Raw genomic sequence first — 9,732 nt, 5'->3', positions numbered from 1 at the left:
CTTCAAGATTGCAGCACAGCTTTTTGTCACTAGGCCACCAGAGATCCTACTATTTCCTCTAGTAGGACACATCGTATTGTGAGTACAGTGTGATACAAATGGAAAGGAAGAAGCTGTAAGCCACAAGTCAAACCTGCAACAGAAATTCAAGGGAAAGGAATTTTCTTCAGAACTGTCTGAGGTAGGAAGGCTTCCCTAACATTAGTACGTTGTATTTGGACTTGTAGACCCCTAAACTCAAGAGATACACAGGCCACAGCATAAGAAATTGGCAGCAGCTTGAAGTGTTTGGAATCACAGAAGCCCATAAAGCTTGAGATATAAGCTATCAGATCAAGATCTAGATAACTGGAGATAGGTGTTGAAGGCAGTAGATGGGAGTAGAAGGAAATGCTGGTGGAGCAGGGAAATGGGTGGGTCAAGACACTTGTGTCAAGGGCAGGGACAACACTGAAACTTAGTTGTTTCTACAATTAGGGAAATAGCTTTTATCTGCTTTTTTTTCCTGTAAAATGCTTGTCTGTCAGATACTTTTCTAAATCTGAACATTCTGATTAAGACCAACTAGGAAAAAGGATTGGCCATCCACTCCAAAATAGCAGGCCTTCAAAAACCCTATGTACACACTTAGACAAGTAAATAGGGCAACTGAAGTGGACCTTTTGAGTATGGAAACAGAAAGGAAGAGAAACAGTTATAAGCAGATACTAGTGACTGAAACATGGAATGGTAGAACCATGAATGTAGGAAAATTAGATGTCGTTAAGGAAGAAATGGAACACATAAATATTGACATATTAGATATTGGTGAGATGAGACGGACTGGCATGGGGCATTTTGAATCAGACGATCATATGATCTACTAGGCTGGAGGTGGAAAAAAGGAGGAAAAATGGAGTTGCTTTCATTGTTAAAGTCATTTCTAGATGCATCTTGAAATACATTATTGTGAGTGACAGGATAATATCTATACACATACAAGGAAGTCCAATGAATACCACTATCATTCAGATATACGCACCAACAACCAGAACCAAAGAAGAGCAAATAGTCTTCTATTTCTACCAACTTTTGCAGTCAGAGATTGATCAAACATGTAATTAAGATGCATTAATAATAATGGGTGACTGGAATGCAAAAGTTGGGAAGAGAAAAGAAGAGCCAGTAGTTGGAAATATGGACTTGGTGACAGAAATGAAGCTGGAGATAGAATGATAGAATTTTGCACAATCAACTATTTATTCCTTGCAAATACATTTTATAAGAAACATAAACGTAGGTTATGCACATGGATTTCACCTGATGGTATACATAGGAATCAGATTGATTACGTCTGTGGAAAGAACCGCTGGAGAAGCTCAATATCAGCTGTGAAAATTAGGGCAGGTGCTGACTGTGGAACAGACCACCAACTACTCCTACGCAAGTTCAAGCTGATGCTGAGGAAAATGAAATTAAATCCACAGGAACTAAATTTTACCTTGAGTTTATCCCACCTGAATTTCAAAACCATCTCAAGAACAGGTTTGAGGCCTTGAACACTAATGAGCGAAGGCCAGATGAGTTGTGGGAGGATATCAAGAATATCATCCAGGAAGAGTGCAAAATGTCATTTCAAAGACAGAAGAGGAAGAAAAGACCAAAATGGATGTCAGAAGAGATTCTGAATATCTCACTAGAGTGCCAAGAAGCCAAAGCAGAGGGAAGAAATAAAGATATTAAGGAACTGAACAGAAGATTTCAAAAGGCAGCACGGGAAGACAAAGTAAAGTGTTGCAATGAAACGTGCAGGGAGCTGGAGTCAGAAAATCAAAAGGGCCCAACTAGGTCAGTATTTCTTAAGCTGAAGGAACTGAAGAACAAATTCAAACCCGGAGTTGCAATACTTAAGGATGATGCGAGCAGAATATTAAATGATCCAGAATGTATTAAAAGAAAATGAAAAGAGTATAGAGTCATTCATTGTACCAAAAGGAATTGGGAGACACAGAAGAATTTCATGAAACAACATATGGGTAAGACCCTGTGGTGATGGAGGAAATTCAAGCTGCTTTTAAAGAATTGGCAAAATATCAGACCCCCGGAATTGATAGTATACCAATTGACATATTTCAACTAAAAGATGCTGCCCTGAATGTGTTCACGAAGTTGTGCCAAGAAACCTGGAGGACAACCACTTGGCCAACTGTGTGGAAGAGATCTATATTTGTTCCCATTTCAAAGAAAGGTGATCCAACACCATGTGGAAATTATCAAGCAATATCATTAATCAAGCAAGATTCTGCTGAAGATTATCCAAAAATGTCTGGAAAAGCATATCAACAGAGAACTGCCAGAAGTGCAGGCTGGCTTTAGAAGGGGTCGTGGTACTAAGGATATTATAGTTACTGTTAGATGGATCTTGGCTGAAAGCAGGGAGTACAAGAGGAATGGCTATTTCTGTTTCATTGACTATGCAAAGGCATTTGACTGTGTGGATCACAACAAACCTTGGCTAACTCTCAGAAGAATGGGAATCCCAGAACACTTGATTGTACTAATGCGAAACCTATACTTGGACCAGGAGGCAGTCGTCAGAACAGAGCAAGAAAACACTGCATGTTTCAAAATTGGAGAGGGTTGTACATCAGGGATGTGTCCTATCTCCATACTTTTTCAATCTATATGCAGAATAGATTATCTGGGAGGCTGGGCTCTATGAGGAGATATGTGGCGTCAGGATTGAAGGAAGTTTCATCAGCAATCTATGTTATACAGATAGCACAACCCTGCTTGTTGAAACAGAGGAGGATCTGAAGCACTTGCTGCAGAAAGTCAAGGACTGCATCCTTCAATATGAATTGAAACTCAGCATTAAGAAAACAAAGATTCTCATCAGTGGGCCGATTGGCAGCATCATGATAGACGGTAAAGAGATTGAGATTGTTAACAGCTTCAGTTTGCTTGTCTCCACAATCAACACTTGGAAATCAAAAGATGAATTGCATTGGGAAAGTTTGCTGTCAGGGACATCTTCAGAGTACTAAAGAGCAAAGAGCTCAGTCTAGACACTAAGGTGTATTTGATCCAAGCCATGATCTTCACAATTACTTGCTCTGCATTAGAGAGCTGAACAATGACTAAGGATGATACAATCAGAATCGGTGCTTTTTTTAAAGTAATGCACACTTTTCTCTTTTTATTATATTAAAATCAGGCAATGGTCTGACAATAAAAGGCCTGCTCACGGAATACTGTTATGTTAAACTTTACTTACAGGATGCTAAATCCTTGGAACTAAGGTATTCCCCAGAAAGAAAAAAAAATAAATGGAAACATCAATTGTTTTTCAGACTTGATAGTTGCTGCTTCAAAAGGTGCTTTTTACAGAAATTCTAGATTAAAAGAAGGGGGGGGGGAAGCCCCTTGTAAAACACAAATGAATTGCTTTTATTTCGGTATGCATCTGCATTTCAGCACTTAGTGGTCCTGAACACAAAGATGGGGAAAACGCAGCAATTTGCCAGGAGGTCAAACTCGTCAATTTCAGGATCTGCCGTGCACACCACACCTAGTTCTTTCTGCCGCCCTGCTGAGGATGGTGAGCAGCAGCACCAAACCTATGTGTACACCGGCTTCCAGGTTCCTGTTCTGCTCTAGTTGTCAGACTCCAAGCCAGACCCAATGAATGGATTGCAAGGATGACCGAATGAGAGCCCTGTCTGTTTAAAACTTCTTCCATTTTTAAAAGCAAAAGCAATTACAGGAAAAGAAAACATTCAGAGGGACCGTGTGTGCTTACAAGTGTCTTCATGTGGCCTTTCTCCAAGCTTAACCACCAAGGACTTTGAGAGCTGGCAGGTCTGAGGAACCCCGGTGACCGTTCTTGCCACCGTATCAAAACCTGAGCTAAAACAACGCATCAGCTGATGACAGCAGAGGGTGGCAGGGCTGAGGGCCCCGTGTTCGTGTCCCAGGCTGGTGGAGAGGAAATCAGTGTGGTTAGAAAACAAAACGAGGGAGCTCAAAGGCTCTTTCCAACCTTCCCTGATGGCTTCTGGCCAAAGCAAGGAAGTGTCACGGGAAGTGTGGGGTTTGACGGTGCAGGAAGGGGCTCTGGGAGGAGGAAAGCAGCAGCAGCATCACCCCTCGATCCGGTGGGGGAAAAGAAGATGTGGGGAAAGCCCTGAATTCCTCACCAAAGGACAATTTTAGAAAGGAGCAGAGGGGATTACAATCTATGCTTCGGCCAGGGGTGGGAGTGGAGGAGAGGGGAAGGATGGCTTCGAATGGGGGCACCATTTAAGACTTATGCACCCAGCAGTAGTCCCATGGGCTGTGACCCGAAACCTTCACATCTATTCTAAGAAGACTCCCTGAGCTGGAGGGCTGTTGCAGGGAGAGGGGGCTGGAGGCAGGGGAGGGGGAAGGGGAGAAGGCAGAGACCCCAGGCAACGTATCAGCAGCAAGGTGATTGTGTGACGTGTCTCTTCACAGTTGAGTTAGATGTGCCCCACCACTTACGATGGGAAATCGATTTAAACACACTTTCTTGATCCCAGGAGTTCAACTACATGGACAGTGGTTACACTTGACAGAATGATTTGTTGGAGCACAACTCAGGTAATTCAAATGGACAAAAAATTAGTATCATTTACAGGATCTTAAGAGAAATTGCCCTTGAGTGGGAGCTTCCTTTCCAGTACTTCTGAGGTCGACAAGACATACCTAGAAAACTGACTACTGTGGAAAATGAAGACTGCTTACATCGAACGGGGGAGGGGGAGGGCCTGTGGGTTTTCTTTCTGATTAATTGCTGTAACACTGTCCTTCTGGCGGTTGAGGGAGTTTCATATTTTCTTTAGACATCATTAGGCGCCGAAGCTCCTGCAGAACTACTTTGATGCTATAGGAATTCTTCCACTTTGCTAGCACAGAGATGGCTCATGGGTCCACCACTCCATTAGAACTATTAACTCCATTCATATTAATTTTTGTTACAAATCTTACAAAGGGGGGTGCTTCTGGGTATTTAGGTCCACATTCTATTTTAAGGCTATATATCCGGTTTTCATAAATTGTTCTTGGAGGCCCAATTATCATCCCTGTCCATCTTGTAAGTGTCATGTCTTCGTCATCTTCTAGACCCCAGCTAACTGCCATCTCCTACTCCTTTCTGGCCTTCTTTCAGTTCTTCCAACAGTCGAAAATTGCGAGGGACTTTTACTCCTGAGTCCGTGGTGGCTTCCATCTTGCATCACTGTCTCTGGAAGGCCCAGAATAGATGCTTTTGAGTTGTGGTGCTGGAGAAGACATAATCTGGACTGCTAAAAGAACAAACGGGTCTGTTCTGGAAAGGATGAAACCAAGTTACTCCTTGGAGGCAAGGATTTTGAAGCTCCATTTCACTTACTTTAGGCATGTTACCAGGAGGGGCACTCTCTCTGTCTGGGTGAGGAAGAGGGAAAGGGTGCCACTTTGGTTGGGGCAGGGCCAGGTACATTAGGGGTAGGTAGAAGTGCTGCCTAGGGTCTTTTTCTCAGAAATACCCAGAGTTGTGGTTAGGATCATGTAATGTAGGCCTCATGTCTCAGTGCTCTTGGCCAACCCTCACACTGATCTCTTTTCCTGTATCTGGTCAGAAGACAGCCACTCTTGCCTGAACAAATCAAGGTCTAGTTAAGGTGGCCAGGACCAAATTGTGCCATCTTTAGGTCTCAGCTGATGCTAGTGGTTGACTCTTGTAGCTATCTTCTTTTCTGCAGCTGTTTGGGTGGAAGGAAGAGAAAGGCGGCTTGGTCCCTTCTAAGCTACAGAGATGTAGCTAAGTAGCAAAGTCAAAACCTCTAAGTCTCTAAGTAGCCTCTAAGTCTCAGATGTAGTTAATGGCCAATCCATGTGACTTTCTCTCTTGTGGCAAGTCAGAAGGGAGCCACTTGTGTCTGGCCTGAACAGATACAGGCCCAGGAAAGTGTTACTGTCCACACAGATAAGTCTTGAAGTCTCAGTGTTAGTGCCGTTCTCCTCTGTCAGTAGCCAGTCTTTCTCATTCAAGTAGGCACAGGTTCAGGAAAGAGGTACGGTTCCAACAGCATAGTCCACAAGACTCAGGTGATATTGCTGGCCATCCGTATCCGTTTCCTCTTTGGGAGACAACTGTTCCCACTTGAGCAAAGTCTCAGGGAACCAGCAAGTCCCCAATTTCCTATTGATGGTAATAGCTGGCATTCTCACCTCCCTCCTCTTCTGCAGCTTCTCAGGAGGAGCCACTCCAGCCTGTTTCCTTTCCTGGTTGTTGTGGATGAGAGCTTTATCACCTTCTAGGAAAGAGAACAAATCTTGTAAGGGGTAGATGTGGCACTGGGGATAGGCAGAGAGGTCTGGAGGTAGGCAGAGGAGCCCATTGGGCCCTGCTGAGTGGGGTGAGGAAAGGGGTTGTGTGAGGTGGGGCCAGTGGTTAGGGCAGCAAGATAAAGCTTGCTGAATTTTTTTTTAAAGTAGATTGCTAGGTCTTTTTTTCTGAGGCACTTCTAGATAAATTCAAACTTCTTATCAACAGCAGTGTAAATTAAATTTGCAAAGTCTTTACACAACAAGCTGTTTGATCTTACCTTTTTAAACAGTTCTTCTTTTAATTGAAATTTTAATGAAAGTTTATAGAGACTTTGGATTTCTATTCATTCATTTTTGCACGTTTTCCTCCATGCCCACCCCTCCCCCCAGTCATTTTTCTCTTTGAAAAGAAAAAAATTATTTCATTGTTATACAATTCACACACACACACACACACACACACACACACATACTACACTCTTTACGGTGCAGTTGTTATTCTGAACTCTTGTCATGAAAATAATACCTAATCATATACTCCTTTTAAACAGTTCTCTCATTTGTTTCCATGCAGTGTACATTACTTATCCCCTCTTATCTTAGTTTTCTCCCAACCCTGATGTCAGTCCCGTTTTACAATAGTGGCATTATGCAATATTTGTGCTTTTGTGAGTGAGATATTTCAGTTAGCATAATATCCTCTAGGATCACCCATTTTGTATAATATTTTATGAGTTCCTTGTTTTTCAGTGCTGCATAATATTCCAGTATAAGGATATACCACAGCTTTTCTTTTTTTAAAATTATTATTAAATTTTATTAGTTTTAGTGAAATACCACAGCTTTTCTATCCATTTGTTTGCTGATGGGCACTTGGATTGTTTCTAACTCTTTGCTATTGTGAACAAAGCAGCAATAAACATGGGTGTGCATGCATCTGCTTGGGTGACAGTTCTGGTTTCTTTAGGGTATATTCTCAGTAGTGGAATTGCTGGTCAAATGATATTTCTATTTCCAACTTTCTGAGAAAGTGCCATACTGCCTTTCATAGTGGTTGCACCATTTTGAACTCCCACCAACAGTGAATAAGGGTTCCAGTTTCTCCACAACCTCTCTAGCATTTGTTGTTTACTGTTCTGTTGAATTTTGCTATTGTTACAGGGGTGATCTTACTTTCAAAGAAATTCTTAAAATTTTTTTGGTAGATAATTTAAGCCCATTCACATTTTATTTTGATATAATTAATATTTTGCTCTCAACAGGACATATTGTATTATAATTACCATGCATGTTTTGTGTGTTTCTTTCTCTTTATGATATGTTCTCTTTGCTTTTGTTGTTGTTGTTGTGTACCCTCTGGAAGATTTTCAGAGGCACTAAATCACATGGAGGAGATTGTCCATACTTCCTCCACCGAGCATCAGGTGTGTTTAAACAGCATGCCTTCGAGACTGTAGTGCCATTTCTTAGAATTTCTTTGTGTATTTAAGACGTTTTGAATTTGGTTCTGTTTTTGTCTTACAAGCGAGCAAAATCTTGCTGAAGATCATTCAAAATCACTAGAGTAGTACAGAGACAGGGGAGTTCCAGAAATGCAAGCTGGTTTCAAAAGAGGCTATGAAATGAGAAATATCAGTATTGATGTCAGACTAAAAACAGAGAAGACCAGAAATCTGTTTAATTGTATTTTATTCCATTGAGAAGAATGGAAATCTCTGAACACTGTGCTCATGAAACCTTTAAGAAGTAGTTGCCTGTTCTCCAAAATAGATAACATTCTAGGACATGAGGCAAGCATTAATAAACTCAAAAACATAGAAATACTACAAAACATCTTTTCAGACCATAATGCTACAAAATTAGAAATTAATAATAAGAAGATAAAGAAAAAAAAACATACATTTGGAAGCTGAACAACTCCTAGCTTGAACATGACTGGGTACTAGAAGAAATAAAAAATGAAATTAAAAACTTTCTTGAAACAAATGACAATGAAAACACCATTTATCAAAACCTCTGGGAAGCAGCCAAAGCAGTAATCATAGGTCAATTTATAACAATAAGCAAACACATTAAAAGGAAAGAAAAATTGACCATTGACTCTCTAACACAACATCTTTAGCAAACTGAAAAAAAGGCAAGAAAACCAGACACCCTCTAAAAAACCTGAAATTATAAAAATTAGAGCAGAAATAAGAAAACCACAAAACAATTGAAACTATCAACAAAACTAGGAGTTGTTTCTTTAAAAAGGTCAATAGAATCAACAAACCACTAGCAAAACTCACAAAAGAAAAGAAGGAGAAGACACAAATAATCAGAATAAGAGATGAATCAAAGCAACATCACAACAGAACCAACTAAAATTAAAAAGCTAAAATTAAAGTATTATGAAAAACTATACTCAAACAAATATGAAAACCTACAGGAAATGGACAAATACTTAGAAATGCACAACCCACCTAAACTAACACAAACCAAAATTGAACATCTGAACAGACCCATTGCAAAAGAAGAAGTTTAAACGGTAATACATCTTCCAACCAAAAAAAGCTCTGGACCAGATGGTTTTACAAGTGAATTTTATCAAACGTTCAATGAAGAATTGTCACCAATTCTACATAAACTATTTCAGGAAATAGAGAAAGAGGGAATTCTTCCAGATTCATTCTATGAAGTAAACATATCCTTGATACCAAAGCCAGGAAAGGACACCACCAAAATAGAAAATTTTTGTCCAGTATCTCTCATGAACATAGATGCAAAAATCCTGAATAAAATATTGGCCAATAGAATTCAGCTATACATCAAAGAAATAAGTCACCATCACCAAGTGGGGTTTATAACAGGTATGCTAGGATGGTTCAACATGCTGTTGTTGTTGTTGCTATGTGCCATCGAATCATTTGCTACTCATATCGACCCTAGGTACAAGAGCCCTAAATGCCATTCTACCCTGTGCCAACCTTGCCATCTCAAACACACTCATTCCCACAACTCCACTCACAAAATTGATCCATCTCATTGAGGGTCTTCCTCTCCTGTGCTGTCCCTCCAATCCCCCAAACATGATGTCCCTCTCCAAGGATCAGTCCCTCCTTGAAACATGCCCACAGTATGTCAGTCAAAGCTTCAGAATCCCTGACTTCAGGGAACATTCTGGCTTCACCCTCTCCAGGACAAACCTGTTTGTTCTCCTAGCAGTCCAGGTATATTCAACACTAATCTCCACAGCTCAAAGGCATCAATTCTCTTTCTATCATCCCTATTCACTGTCCAACTCTCTGATGCATAGCACGTAATTGCAAAGACTATAGCCTGGATCAGGCGCACCTTAGTCTCCAGCCTAACATTGTTGCTCTTCAGTACTCTTGAGCGTTCCCTCATAGCTGACTTTCCCAATGCAATTTGTCTCCTGAT

The 9,732-nt window shown here is 40.8% G+C and overlaps 1 pseudogene; it reads right to left on the bottom strand.

The window, feature by feature from the left end:
- Positions 1-4,788: 4,788 nt before the first annotated feature.
- Positions 4,789-5,230, bottom strand: LOC102862010 (annotated as a pseudogene).
- Between the last annotated feature and the right edge of the window lie 4,502 nt (positions 5,231-9,732).

Source organism: Elephantulus edwardii, unplaced genomic scaffold (assembly GCF_000299155.1).
Source record: "Elephantulus edwardii isolate Elephantulus edwardi_28Jun2011 unplaced genomic scaffold, EleEdw1.0 scaffold00365, whole genome shotgun sequence".
In the NCBI taxonomy this organism is placed as follows: domain Eukaryota; kingdom Metazoa; phylum Chordata; class Mammalia; order Macroscelidea; family Macroscelididae; genus Elephantulus; species Elephantulus edwardii.
The sequence above is the reverse complement of the archived record's forward strand: the minus strand, read 5'-3'. Positions and strand labels throughout refer to the sequence as shown.